Here is a 13151-nt window from a genome sequence, read left to right on the forward strand (position 1 = left end):
AAGGTTTTATTTAGATATTCAAAGTTACAGTACATTAAGCGGATGAAAACGCTTAAAGATAAAACAATTTAGTTTTAATATATTTATGGTTGGTAGATACCATAGTAAACAAATTGTAAAAGTTAAATACACAAAACATATTTTGGTTGGCCACTGTTTCTTTAAAATCGTCAATAATTTTAAATGCTGTTACGTAATTGGACGCATAGCGGACAACGGTATCATACCTTTCATGTTCATCCGATAGAAATAAATTGTTGGGTGCACATGGTTCTTTATACAATATTTCGTAAATTTTACGATAATTATCGGTTATAACGTAACCCATTAATTCAAAGAGTTTTTGGTTCACTTTAAGGAGTTGAATGTGCGAATTAATGAAATATTTGAGTCTGTCCAATTCTCGAGTTTCCGGCGCTTTGATTACGACCGACGCTTCGGATATCGTGCTTTGCAAGGTTAATTCTTTTTGGTCAGACATGGCGGCGGTCACTAGCGCATCAGATAGCGGGAACGGTGATCGAAAGGGCAACCGTTGTGGATCATTTATTTGTTCCCAGTGGCCGTATAAATCATCCCAGGCGCGCGAAGACATTTCAAAGACCTGGTGTGTGATTTTATTGCATAGAGCTACAGATATATCGAGCTCAGACGTAAAACCCGTAGTAACGAAAAGCTCGGATGAAAGTGAATACCGAGGGTTAACTTTCCGCTGAGTCGGATCAAATTTAGACATTTTAGTGGGCCCAGGAGCGTTATCTACACAGCTTCGTTTAGACATGATGCTCGAGTAACGGTTTGTAGTGTACTGCCGATGGATGACGGGGATGAATCCCTTATATAGCGATAATAATTTGATGACGTAATCAGGATGACGTAATGGGTTGACTCAATGACTCACGCGATTAGTCAAATTTTGCGGTGTTATGTGTATAGCGACGGCCATATTGGTAAACCAAAGAGATAGAAATTCTACAAGTCCCATTAAAAGTAAAATCAACGCGATTAGTAATGCGTTTTTAGGATTGTTCGCGATAAGGCGAGTAACGGGAGAGGCGGGATCGTCCCTATTCGGTAGGGCTGGTGGAATCATCTGACATGATGTTATGCAAACAGCCAGTAGCTATAAACCCGAGTAATGGGCCCCCTACGGCATCTGTCAAACACTTTTTTCCACGTGCGAGTGGTGTTATGAAATAAATCCAAATAGTTCAATGGGTCGAGCCTTTTGTGTATCTATTGGATGACGGGGATGAATCCCTTATATAGCGATAATAATTTGATGACGTAATCAGGATGACGTAATGGGTTGACTCAATGACTCACGCGATTAGTCAAATTTTGCGGTGTTATGTGTATAGCGACGGCCATATTGGTAAACCAAAGAGATAGAAATTCTACAAGTCCCATTAAAAGTAAAATCAACGCGATTAGTAATGCGTTTTTAGGATTGTTCGCGATAAGGCGAGTAACGGGAAAGGCGGGATCGTCCCTATTCGGTAGGGCTGGTGGAATCATCTGACATGATGTTATGCAAACAGCCAGTAGCTATAAACCCGAGTAATGGGCCCCCTACGGCATCTGTCAAACACTTTTTTCCACGTGCGAGTGGTGTTATGAAATAAATCCAAATAGTTCAATGGGTCGAGCCCTTTGTGTATCTATTCATAACTATTTTCACCGACAAACACTTTCCCCGTGTAACATTATTTTCAAACACTTTTACGATGCGCAAAGCTATCCGTCTTACGGAATATCGGCCCTAAGGGGTAAAGGGTAGATAGAGGATGGCCCTTGCCCCCAGCGCGTAAAATAGACACAGCGGGTGTCCCCTCTCGCTAGCTAAAAGTGTCGTTTTTACATCAGGTGTGGATTCTTCGCGCTAAAATGCTTATAACAAACGATTGTTCCCACCAAAAATGTAAAATCCATCTCCGCTGTTCTCGGATGAGGACGTAGCCATTTAAGTTTTTATCAATTTTTATATTTTTAGCTTGGCGATGTATTCCAAAATTAAATGGTAACCAGTATGCGTTACAATTTCAAGATGCAAGATACTCGAGAATGGTAAAATAGTCTATATTTAAAGTTAAAATGCGAAAACTATATTTGTATAGTCGAAATTTATTTTAACGTATTAAAATAAAAATTCATCTTTCTGACAAGAGTCTTACCCATCATACATACACCATCTAATCTGGAATCTATGTTTAACAATTGGAGGAATTCGTGTTTACGATAGGCTCTTTTTTAACGTAACTTAGTACATTAATTGAGTATTTTGAAATATTTCAATATCGGAATTTTTTTTGATGTATTAAAAGTAGAGTTAAGATGCTTTTATAGTATTTTCTATGTATTAGCATATCTGAACTTGCGGTTCAATTTTGGGTACATGGACCACTTACACGCTAATGATATTCAAATGAAGTTTAAAAATATTTCCATTTGAACGAGTCCCTCTTTTTATATCAGCAAAGTACTGAACGATTCTATCTTATGGATTTAAATAGTTCTAACAATAGTACAACTACAACATTTGAGAAAGACACTTTTCCCATTGTGAAAGTGGAATACAAAATAAGAATCACTTCAATTTAAAACGCACTTTAAATTTAAGTATAGACTATTTTACCATTCTCGAGTAACTCTTTTTTTCTTTAAAAGCTGAAGAAATATTAGAAACGACATCAGTGATCAATTAATTGTTTCCGAGTATGACAGACGATTTTTGATATTAAAGAGTCATTTTTCAAAAGTAAGATTGTTTTCGGTTATTTTTTTTTAAAGCTAGCTTAGAAATCACATTATTTTTATATATAATTATTTAGTTGTAATGTTAATTCTTAATTACTGGTAGCCTTCACTAGAAACTATTATAAGAATTATATATGAATTTATAACCAAGCGTGTATTTACCACTAGTGAATGCAATATCAGTCGAAGAATTGAAGAAAGACGGAATCACGTCATTATTAAGAACTGGTGACTACTTCTGTATATATTGTGACGGTTCAGTTTTTCATGTTCCAACTGTCGGACGGCTAGCATGGTACTGTGACGGATACTCAATCTGTTTGAAGTACCGTAAAGCTGTTTATTTCCAATCAAAAAGAATTCTAAGTATAAGAATTCCTCCAGGTGTATTAAAAGCGTTACCACGCATATATTTGTGTTTAAATTGTGATATGTTGGGCACTAAGAGAGCAGCCAATTTGTCATATTGCGAAGTAACTGGTGGATGTTGCGTATTTCCAAAAATTAAAAAATAATAATAGTATGTGTGTGTTTTTCTATTATTTTTCCACCTATATTTGGCGTATTGAAAGCTATTTTAACGTATTGAACGTAGAGTCAGGGGTTTTTATAGTATTTTACTAACTATATTTACATTTTGGAAAGCTATTTAAACGTATTGAGCGTACAGAGTATTTTGCATTATTTATGGTAATAAAAGGTAATTATTGTAGAAAATAAAAGATATTTTAATTAAAACATTTCGGTGATCTATTCCAAAATTAAATGGTAACCCCGTATGCGTAACAATTTCAATATGCAAGATACTCGAGAATGGTAAAATAGTCTATATTTAAAGTTAAAATGCGAAAACTATATTTGTAGTGTTCAATTTAAAAGAAAATTACTTCAGCTTTTAAATAAGATTTTTTTTCTGTATCTACCCTATATCATTTACATATTATTTTTTTATTCTAATTTAACCATAACTTTAAAAACGTTGCACGTCTGAATAGCTGTGTAGAGTACGATTAACAGAGATAAATATTTCTGGGTTCAGTTAATGTGATGATTCGAGTGAAAAATTTGAATATGTTAAAGTTATTGGATTGAAGGAAACTTCAGTGTTTTCAGAGTGATAATTAAGGGAAGTTGCCGTACAATATAGTTGAAAATTATCTTTTTAAGTCTGTGTCCACCCATTGTTTATGTTAGGAAGTGAAAAAATTTCATTTAGCAAGCTTTTCTTCAATTTCGGTATCCACCCTGTATCATTTAAAAGCTCAAGCATTGTTTTTATCAAGTTAATTTCAAAAATATCTTAAAACAAGCTTCCCTAAGTCTGACTAGCTCTGTAGGGTAATAATAAAATAGCTAAATATTTTTTGGGTTTAATACTTGTGATGCTTAGTGAAAATTTTCCATATATTACAGTATTAGGTTGGCTAATAATTTTTTTCACCTGCTACCATTCTCAACGGGTGAACATAGAATAACAAAGATAATTGTCCAATATATTTAAAGCCAACTTTCCTTACATTTCTCTATGAAAACACTGAAGCTTCTTTCAATGCGATAACTTTATTACATGCATTTTTTTTCCAGAATTACAATTATTGAATCGAAAAAAATATGGAACCACCCTAGAATTAACCAACACAGGTATTCAGAAGAGATGGTGTTCAATTTAAAAAAATTACTTTTTTTGGATCCACCCTATATCAGTTATATAAAACCTGAAATTATTTATTTTATTGAATTCTAATTTAACCATCACTTTAAAAACGGTAACTTCCCTTAAATTTCAAACTGAAAACACTAAAGTTTCATGCAATCCAATAACTTTGACTTTTGAAATTTTTTCACTCAGAATCATCACATTAAATGGGAGCCACTCTGTATCGTAAAATTAAAAGCTCAAGCAATTTTTTTTCCAAATTCATTTTTAACTTATCTTAAAACACGCTTCCCTAAGTCTGACTAGCTCTGTAGGTTAATAATAAAATAGCTAAATATTTTTTGGATTCAATAATTTTGATTCTGAGTGAAATATTTGCATATATTACAGTATTAGTTTGACTAATTAATTTTTTTTTTATCTGCTACCATACTCAATGGTTGAACATAGAATAATAAAGGTAATTTTCCACTATATTTAAAGCCAACTTCCCTTACATTTCACTATGAAAACACTGAAGCTTCTTTCAATGCGATAACTTTATTACATGCATTTTTTCCCCAGAATTACGATTATGGAATCGAAAAAAATATGTGACCACCTTAGAATTACCCAACACAGGTATTCAGAAGAGATGGTGTTCAATTTAAAAAAATTACTTTTTTTGGATCCACCCTATATCAGTTATAAAAAACCTGAAATTATTTATTTTTTTCAATTCTAATTTAACCATCACTTTAATAACGGTAACTTCCCTTAAATTTCAAACTGAAAACACTAAAGTTTCATGCAATCCAATAACTTTGACTTTTGAAAATTTTTCACTCAGAATCATCACATTAAATGGGAGCCACTCTGTATCGTAAAATTAAAAACTCAAGCATTGTTTTTATCAAGTTAATTTTAAACATATCTTAAAACACGCTTCCCTAAGTCTGACTAGCTCTGTAGGTTAATAATAAAATAGCTAAATATTTTTTGGGAGTCAATAATTTTGATTCTGAGTGAAATATTTGCATATATTACAGTATTAGTTTGGCTAATTATTTTTTTTTCATCTGCTACCATACTCAATGGGTGAACATAGAATAACAAGGGTAATTTTCCATTATATTTAAAACCAACTTCCCTTACATTTCACTATGGAAACACTGAAGCTTCTTTCAATGCGATAACTTAATGACATGCAATTGTTTTGCCCAGAATTACAATAATTGAATCGAAAAATTATCCAACTCGGCTTATTACGCGGATAATACGGAAATATAAATTACTTGATCAAAACGTTTTACGAATAATTTTGAGAGCTTTATCTATTGAATAAAAGTTAACCATCCCCAACCTCAAGGGTGGTATCGCGCTTAGATAGAAGACCCGATATGTTCGCGAATTCCGACAACGACCATAATTTCAAACTATGTTTTTTATATTTTTTATTTATTTCTTTCTTTTATTTTGTTTAATTATATATATTTAAAATTGAAGCTGAAACAAATTTTAAAATGACTTTGGTTTCCCCATAAGACATGCTACCCTCCCCACCTCGCCGTCTTGCACGCGTGCGCTGATTTCCCCTGGGGGGGGGGGCGCGGTCTGGGGCGCGGATTTCTCGGGGGGGGGCGCGGTCGGGGGGCGCGTCGCGGTTAATTTAAAAATCAAATGAAAACATAGATTTAAGTGTTTTGCGCCGTTAATTTGAATTTGAAACATGGATTTGAGTGTTTTGACGTCATAGAATATTCGTTGTTAAAGTAACGTAGAATGGAAATATTTTTAAACTTTATTTTAATATCATTGTAGTACTTAAATATGCTGGGCACTTGACCCTATATCACGAGTATTTCTTAAAACGACTATACATCTAAACTCTACTTTTAACGCGGCAAAATACAATTCCGATATTCAAATATTTAAAAATACTTAATGAAAAGAGACTTTAACCGTTTTTAAAATTCACAATATATTTATGCCATCCCGATTCTCTTTGAGCTACGGAATAATATTTCTGGGTTTAAACCCCCCAAAATGGCGTAATCTATAAAAATGACGTAATCTATAAAAATGACGTAATTTAAAAATGACACACTAAAGATGACGTAATCTACACCATGAAACGTAAAGATTACGTAGATGCGTTGATGTTTTCATAAGCCAGCCGCTATGGGAAAGAGGAAGATGTCTCCGCTTAGTGTACCCAAGAAATGCTGGATATGCGCGGAAATATACCGGTCCGTGAGAGGTTTCAAACAACATTTAATGACTCATTTATCGTGTAATACAATGAAAGAAGATTCGGATCTGGCGTGTGATTGTGATACGAGTTAATCTCTCCATTACACGGAGGTCGAGGAAATGTCAGATGATAAAATTATCGATTATCTTAACGAACTTATTGGGGAATGTAAAAAGCGCGGTGCCACAATGGAATCAACCGAGTCAACTACATCTAACCTGCCAGCCGAATTAAAAATGCCGACTGAAAAGGAAATGGCTGCTCTGATTTATTTTCAAGAATATTGTAAAACTAATCAAATTCATAATATTAAAACCGCTGTAAAGAAAATGTGAATAAACGTTTTTATATTGAATACATTGTTATTTTTAAAGGTGACCGTATAAAGTAAATTTTACATTTGGGTAAATTGACACTTAATATTTTTAAAATTCTAAAATACGTTTATAATATTTTTCCAACGTGGGCGAATGAATGGACACAATGAACTATTAATTACATAATCTAAAAAATGACGCGAGCAATGAGAAATAACGAGTCGGATTTATAAGATAATAAAAAATATTTATTTTTACAAAAAATTTTTATAAGATGATATATTACAAAAATTATTTTTCTTTTACGAGTCAAATAAAAATATTATAGTGCGATACAAAAAAAAATTAAAATGGACATCGTATTTGGTTGTCTATTTCAGCGCGGTTCTGGGTAATCCAGTCGGCGAAAAGTAGACTTCGTTCCAAAGAACACGGTTGTCGGGTGTTTAGAGTTTGATGTCTGAATAGACATTTCACTGGCGGGGGCGTATCAAAAGTCACAGCTCGGGGACAGTCAAAAGTTTCCAAATCGTATATGGCGGTCTCAATATAATCGGCTAAAAATTTACACTTTACGTCTCCTTTTGTAAAAATCATATCAGCACTCGAAACAGCTGATATAAGGCAGGCGGGTAGTTTATAATAGGGGAGATACCCCGCGGTCCAGCAAATACCGTGAAGGTTCCTAGACACCCAGCCGTTTTGTCTTTTAATGGCGTTCGGAAGTTGTTGTACTGGATAGGGTTGTTCGAAAGTCCAAGCTTGAACGGCGGGAGGGGTCGATACTGTTGATATAGCTAGTTCCTTCACGACAATGTCGGGGGGCTCTCCGCCGGAGCGCGAGGCGGATTTTCCTAGTAGAAAGTCAAATTCGACAACGGCCATTCTCGCCATAACACCGACACGATACTGAGGGTTTAGTTATGAATAAAACGGGGTGTAGTCGCGCGACGGGAATTTATACTCCGTTTATGACGACGTAACACTAGCCTTTGAGAAAAAACGCGCGCGGCTAAAGAACAGTAGCCTCCACTATATGTATGCATAAATATTTTTTCGTCCCAAAGTTCCCCCCGACCGCACCGCCCCCGAGAAATCCGCGCCCCAGACCGCGCCCCCCCCCCCAGGGGAAATCAGCGCACGCGTGCAAGACGGCGAGGTGGGGAGGGTAGCATGTCTTATGGGGAAACCAAAGTCATTTTAAAATTTGTTTCAGCTTCAATTTTAAATATATATAATTAAACAAAATAAAAGAAAGAAATAAATAAAAAATATAAAAAACATAGTTTGAAATTATGGTCGTTGTCGGAATTCGCGAACATATCGGGTCTTCTATCTAAGCGCGATACCACCCTTGAGGTTGGGGATGGTTAACTTTTATTCAATAGATAAAGCTCTCAAAATTATTCGTAAAACGTTTTGATCAAGTAATTTATATTTCTGTATTATCCGCGTAATAAGCCGAGTTGGATAATTTTTCGATTCAATTATTGTAATTCTGGGCAAAAAAATTGCATGTCATTAAGTTATCGCATTGAAAGAAGCTTCAGTGTTTCCATAGTGAAATGTAAGGGAAGTTGGTTTTAAATATAATGGAAAATTACCCTTGTTATTCTATGTTCACCCATTGAGTATGGTAGCAGATGAAAAAAAAATAATTAGCCAAACTAATACTGTAATATATGCAAATATTTCACTCAGAATCAAAATTATTGACTCCCAAAAAATATTTAGCTATTTTATTATTAACCTACAGAGCTAGTCAGACTTAGGGAAGCGTGTTTTAAGATATGTTTAAAATTAACTTGATAAAAACAATGCTTGAGTTTTTAATTTTACGATACAGAGTGGCTCCCATTTAATGTGATGATTCTGAGTGAAAAATTTTCAAAAGTCAAAGTTATTGGATTGCATGAAACTTTAGTGTTTTCAGTTTGAAATTTAAGGGAAGTTACCGTTATTAAAGTGATGGTTAAATTAGAATTGAAAAAAATAAATAATTTCAGGTTTTTTATAACTGATATAGGGTGGATCCAAAAAAAGTAATTTTTTTAAATTGAACACCATCTCTTCTGAATACCTGTGTTGGGTAATTCTAAGGTGGTCACATATTTTTTTCGATTCCATAATCGTAATTCTGGGGAAAAAATGCATGTAATAAAGTTATCGCATTGAAAGAAGCTTCAGTGTTTTCATAGTGAAATGTAAGGGAAGTTGGCTTTAAATATAGTGGAAAATTACCTTTATTATTCTATGTTCAACCATTGAGTATGGTAGCAGATGAAAAAAAAAATTAATTAGTCAAACTAATACTGTAATATATGCAAATATTTCACTCAGAATCAAAATTATTGAATCCAAAAAATATTTAGCTATTTTATTATTAACCTACAGAGCTAGTCAGACTTAGGGAAGCGTGTTTTAAGATAAGTTAAAAATGAATTTGGAAAAAAAATTGCTTGAGCTTTTAATTTTACGATACAGAGTGGCTCCCATTTAATGTGATGATTCTAAGTGAAAAAATTTCAAAAGTCAAAGTTATTGGATTGCATGAAACTTTAGTGTTTTCAGTTTGAAATTTAAGGGAAGTTCAATCCAATAACTTTAACATATTCAAATTTTTCACTCGAATCATCACATTAACTGAACCCAGAAATATTTATCTCTGTTAATCGTACTCTACACAGCTATTCAGACGTGCAACGTTTTTAAAGTTATGGTTAAATTAGAATAAAAAAATAATATGTAAATGATATAGGGTAGATACAGAAAAAAAATCTTATTTAAAAGCTGAAGTAATTTTCTTTTAAATTGAACACTACAAATATAGTTTTCGCATTTTAACTTTAAATATAGACTATTTTACCATTCTCGAGTATCTTGCATATTGAAATTGTTACGCATACGGGGTTACCATTTAATTTTGGAATAGATCACCGAAATGTTTTAATTAAAATATCTTTTATTTTCTACAATAATTACCTTTTATTACCATAAATAATGCAAAATACTCTGTACGCTCAATACGTTTAAATAGCTTTCCAAAATGTAAATATAGTTAGTAAAATACTATAAAAACCCCTGACTCTACGTTCAATACGTTAAAATAGCTTTCAATACGCCAAATATAGGTGGAAAAATAATAGAAAAACACACACATACTATTATTATTTTTTAATTTTTGGAAATACGCAACATCCACCAGTTACTTCGCAATATGACAAATTGGCTGCTCTCTTAGTGCCCAACATATCACAATTTAAACACAAATATATGCGTGGTAACGCTTTTAATACACCTGGAGGAATTCTTATACTTAGAATTCTTTTTGATTGGAAATAAACAGCTTTACGGTACTTCAAACAGATTGAGTATCCGTCACAGTACCATGCTAGCCGTCCGACAGTTGGAACATGAAAAACTGAACCGTCACAATATATACAGAAGTAGTCACCAGTTCTTAATAATGACGTGATTCCGTCTTTCTTCAATTCTTCGACTGATATTGCATTCACTAGTGGTAAATACACGCTTGGTTATAAATTCATATATAATTCTTATAATAGTTTCTAGTGAAGGCTACCAGTAATTAAGAATTAACATTACAACTAAATAATTATATATAAAAATAATGTGATTTCTAAGCTAGCTTTAAAAAAAAATAACCGAAAACAATCTTACTTTTGAAAAATGACTCTTTAATATCAAAAATCGTCTGTCATACTCGGAAACAATTAATTGATCACTGATGTCGTTTCTAATATTTCTTCAGCTTTTAAAGAAAAAAAGAGTTACTCGAGAATGGTAAAATAGTCTATACTTAAATTTAAAGTGCGTTTTAAATTGAAGTGATTCTTATTTTGTATTCCACTTTCACAATGGGAAAAGTGTCTTTCTCAAATGTTGTAGTTGTACTATTGTTAGAACTATTTAAATCCATAAGATAGAATCGTTCAGTACTTTGCTGATATAAAAAGAGGGACTCGTTCAAATGGAAATATTTTTAAACTTCATTTGAATATCATTAGCGTGTAAGTGGTCCATGTACCCAAAATTGAACCGCAAGTTCAGATATGCTAATACATAGAAAATACTATAAAAGCATCTTAACTCTACTTTTAATACATCAAAAAAAATTCCGATATTGAAATATTTCAAAATACTCAATTAATGTACTAAGTTACGTTAAAAAAGAGCCTATCGTAAACACGAATTCCTCCAATTGTTAAACATAGATTCCAGATTAGATGGTGTATGTATGATGGGTAAGACTCTTGTCAGAAAGATGAATTTTTATTTTAATACGTTAAAATAAATTTCGACTATACAAATATAGTTTTCGCATTTTAACTTTAAATATAGACTATTTTACCATTCTCGAGTATCTTGCATCTTGAAATTGTAACGCATACTGGTTACCATTTAATTTTGGAATACATCGCCAAGCTAAAAATATAAAAATTGATAAAAACTTAAATGGCTACGTCCTCATCCGAGAACAGCGGAGATGGATTTTACATTTTTGGTGGGAACAATCGTTTGTTATAAGCATTTTAGCGCGAAGAATCCACACCTGATGTAAAAACGACACTTTTAGCTAGCGAGAGGGGACACCCGCTGTGTCTATTTTACGCGCTGGGGGCAAGGGCCATCCTCTATCTACCCTTTACCCCTTAGGGCCGATATTCCGTAAGACGGATAGCTTTGCGCATCGTAAAAGTGTTTGAAAATAATGTTACACGGGGAAAGTGTTTGTCGGTGAAAATAGTTATGAATAGATACACAAAGGGCTCGACCCATTGAACTATTTGGATTTATTTCATAACACCACTCGCACGTGGAAAAAAGTGTTTGACAGATGCCGTAGGGGGCCCATTACTCGGGTTTATAGCTACTGGCTGTTTGCATAACATCATGTCAGATGATTCCACCAGCCCTACCGAATAGGGACGATCCCGCCTTTCCCGTTACTCGCCTTATCGCGAACAATCCTAAAAACGCATTACTAATCGCGTTGATTTTACTTTTAATGGGACTTGTAGAATTTCTATCTCTTTGGTTTACCAATATGGCCGTCGCTATACACATAACACCGCAAAATTTGACTAATCGCGTGAGTCATTGAGTCAACCCATTACGTCATCCTGATTACGTCATCAAATTATTATCGCTATATAAGGGATTCATCCCCGTCATCCAATAGATACACAAAAGGCTCGACCCATTGAACTATTTGGATTTATTTCATAACACCACTCGCACGTGGAAAAAAGTGTTTGACAGATGCCGTAGGGGGCCCATTACTCGGGTTTATAGCTACTGGCTGTTTGCATAACATCATGTCAGATGATTCCACCAGCCCTACCGAATAGGGACGATCCCGCCTCTCCCGTTACTCGCCTTATCGCGAACAATCCTAAAAACGCATTACTAATCGCGTTGATTTTACTTTTAATGGGACTTGTAGAATTTCTATCTCTTTGGTTTACCAATATGGCCGTCGCTATACACATAACACCGCAAAATTTGACTAATCGCGTGAGTCATTGAGTCAACCCATTACGTCATCCTGATTACGTCATCAAATTATTATCGCTATATAAGGGATTCATCCCCGTCATCCATCGGCAGTACACTACAAACCGTTTCTCGAGCATCATGTCTAAACGAAGCTGTGTAGATAACGCTCCTGGGCCCACTAAAATGTCTAAATTTGATCCGACTCAGCGGAAAGTTAACCCTCGGTATTCACTTTCATCCGAGCTTTTCGTTACTACGGGTTTTACGTCTGAGCTCGATATATCTGTAGCTCTATGCAATAAAATCACACACCAGGTCTTTGAAATGTCTTCGCGCGCCTGGTATGATTTATACGGCCACTGGGAACAAATAAATGATCCACAACGGTTGCCCTTTCGATCACCGTTCCCGCTATCTGATGCGCTAGTGACCGCCGCCATGTCTGACCAAAAAGAATTAACCTTGCAAAGCACGATATCCGAAGCGTCGGTCGTAATCAAAGCGCCGGAAACTCGAGAATTGGACAGACTCAAATATTTCATTAATTCGCACATTCAACTCCTTAAAGTGAACCAAAAACTCTTTGAATTAATGGGTTACGTTATAACCGATAATTATCGTAAAATTTACAAAATATTGTATAAAGAACCATGTGCACCCAACAATT

General features: G+C 34.3%; 2 long non-coding RNA genes across 2 annotated transcripts; one reads left to right on the forward strand and one right to left on the reverse strand.

The window, feature by feature from the left end:
- Nucleotides 1–275: 275 nt before the first annotated feature.
- LOC149932285 (uncharacterized) lies at nucleotides 276–2728 on the forward strand. The gene is made up of 3 exons (XR_016472904.1): nucleotides 276–1921; nucleotides 1994–2067; nucleotides 2668–2728. It is a non-coding gene; the product is annotated as an uncharacterized LOC149932285 (long non-coding RNA).
- Nucleotides 2729–10675: 7947 nt separating this feature from the next.
- On the reverse strand, nucleotides 10676–12729 carry LOC149932286 (uncharacterized). The gene is made up of 3 exons (XR_016473003.1): nucleotides 11483–12729; nucleotides 11337–11410; nucleotides 10676–10736 (listed from the first exon to the last, which is right to left on the reverse strand). It is a non-coding gene; the product is annotated as an uncharacterized LOC149932286 (long non-coding RNA).
- Nucleotides 12730–13151: the final 422 nt, after the last annotated feature.

Source organism: Leiobunum rupestre, chromosome 8, assembly GCF_980474605.1.
Source record: "Leiobunum rupestre chromosome 8, qqLeiRupe1.1.hap1, whole genome shotgun sequence".
Classification (NCBI taxonomy): domain Eukaryota; kingdom Metazoa; phylum Arthropoda; class Arachnida; order Opiliones; family Sclerosomatidae; genus Leiobunum; species Leiobunum rupestre.